The following is a 2,500-nucleotide window of genomic DNA, read 5'->3' as shown; positions in this document are numbered from 1 at the left end:
TCTTCATCAACTCCGCCGAAAGCCATCCTCGACATACCCGTGCATTGAGAAGGTTTGGTGGCCGTACTCCCAACACAAAAGCATACCGAAGACAACCCCAAGCTAAAGCTCACTTGAAGCCAACGCATCGTCACCATGTGTTCGTGTGGCCGAGAATTGGGTAGCTTCTTCATCAACCCCGCCGAAAGCCATCCTCGACATACCCGTGCATTGAGAAGGTTTGGTGGCCGTACTCCCAACACAAAAGCATACCGAGGACAACCCCAAGCAAAAATTCATTTGAAGCCAACCCATCGTCGCCCACAACTAGTGGGTGAATGGTGTGCTTCCCGGGGTTGGCATAGACATTCCCTCGCATGCAAAAGATTGTCGATGCGAAAGATTATCTATGCCAACCCCGGGAAGCACACCATTCACACACTCCCGACCGGTGTGGTGTGGCGGTGATTGGATAGTTACGGATTGAGCACTTGCCAAGGATCAAAATGTGTCATTTAGAAGAAACATTTTCAAAAAGTTTTTAAAATCTTGTGGGTTTGCAACTCATAAGAGCGTCACTTTCAACGTCCCCGGTATTGGATTGAGTTTCTAAAAACAACCGTGCACACCGAGGTTAAACTTTACCGGCTCCACTCCGACTCGCCGCTCGCCCACAATTTGTTTGCAACGAAACATTTGTTTTTAATTTTGTTGGTTTGAAATTGTTTTGAAAAGGTTCTTTAAATCTAGTGGGTTTGCAACTCATAAGAGCGTCACTTTCAACGTCCCCGGCATTGGATTGAGTTTCTAAAAACAACCGTGCACACCGAGGTTAAACTTTACCGGCTCCACTCCGACTCGCCGCTCGCCCACTAGTCCGAAGGCAACAAAACATTTGTTTTTCATTTTGATGAAAATTTCTGTTTTTAAATCTTGTTGGTTTGAAATTGTTTTGAAAAGGTTCTTTAAATCTTGCGGGTTTGCAACTCATAAGAGCGTCACTTTCAACGTCCCCGGCATTGGATTGAGTTTCTAAAAACAACCGTGCACACCGAGGTTAAACTTTACCGGCTCCACTCCGACTCGCCGCTCGCCCACAAATCCGAAGGCAACAAAACATTTGTTTTTAATTTTGATGAAATTTTTTGAAAACATTGGCTTGGCAAGCCCCAATCCGCGACTATCCACCCACCGCCACCCCACACGGGTGGTTGTTGTTGCGAAATGAGGTTGTGGTCGACATGCCCGTGCATTTGAGAAGGAGTTCCTAGCACTCCATGCTCTCCCATGCCAAAAAATAGCCTAGACAACCCCATTTCGCAACTTTCCACGCCTTTTTTTTCCTCCCTCACCCATGGCGGCGGCGTGGTGGCGGCGGCCGGATTCCGGCCACCACCGCCATGGGTGGCAGCCCCCCGACCCCGACACCAAACCCATAATACCGAGGCAACATATCGAGGCAACATGACATGGGTGTGGCGTGGGGGAAGGGGGCTGCAGCTAGGAAGGCATGGGCTGCCATGCATATGCAGGCAACACACACCCCCCTATATAGCATTTTATGCATTTAGCCCTTTGACAGGAAGAGACATCACCTATGCGCGAGGAGTCATAATGGGCTCTAAATAATTCAATACAAGGTATTTGGACGTGATTTTTTGCAGGGATACTAAGAAACATGCAATCTATGATGGGAAAAAGTTTCATAAATTTTTGAAGTCGGGAAGTATTTTTTATTAGTTTTAGAAGTCGTAAAATTGAAAAAATCATTAAAACAAATCCGGGAGGAATTTTTTAGTTTTGTAAGTTGGAGAAGGTCCTAAAAATCATAGACTACTTATGGGGAGCTTATTGTGCGAGGAAATTTCAATAAAAACGGGGTTTGACAAGATTTGAAAAATTCTGTCGACATTTGAAAAAACCTGGAACCATGCTGCCGGCATGCTGCGCACATGCTGCGCGCATGCTGCGCGCAGACTGCGCGCATGCCATGGCAGGACAAGTTTTGCTAGCCTCACTGTCTACAGATGCGCAAGCTGCGCGCACGCTGCGCACAGGCTGCGCGCATGCTGCGCACAGACTGCGCGCACGCTGCGCGCATGCCATGGCAGGACAAGTTTCGCTAGCCTCACTGTCGACAGATGCGCAAGCTGCGCGCAAGCTCCGCGCACGCTGCGCACAGCCTGTGCGCATGTTGTGCGCATGCTGCGCGCAGGCTGCGCGCAGGCGCCGCGCATGCCATGGCAGGACAAGTTTCGCTAGCCTCACTGTCGACAGATGCGCAAGCTGCGTGCACGCTGCGCACAGGCTGCGCACAGCGCATGCCATGGCAGGACAAGTTCGCTAGCCTCACTGTCGACAGATGCGCAAGCTGCGCGCACAGGCTGCGCGCACGCCATGGCAGGACAAGTTTCGCTAGCCTCACTGTCGACAGAATCAGCACGCTGCGCGCAAGCTGCGCGCACGCTGCCGGCATGGTGCGCGCACGCTGCCGGCATGGTGCGCGCACGCTGCCGGCATG

The sequence above is a fragment of the Prunus avium genome, unplaced genomic scaffold (genome assembly GCF_965620075.1).
Source record: "Prunus avium unplaced genomic scaffold, drPruAviu1.hap1.1 HAP1_SCAFFOLD_1132, whole genome shotgun sequence".
NCBI lineage: Eukaryota > Viridiplantae > Streptophyta > Magnoliopsida > Rosales > Rosaceae > Prunus > Prunus avium.
Note: the sequence above shows the minus strand (reverse complement) of the source record.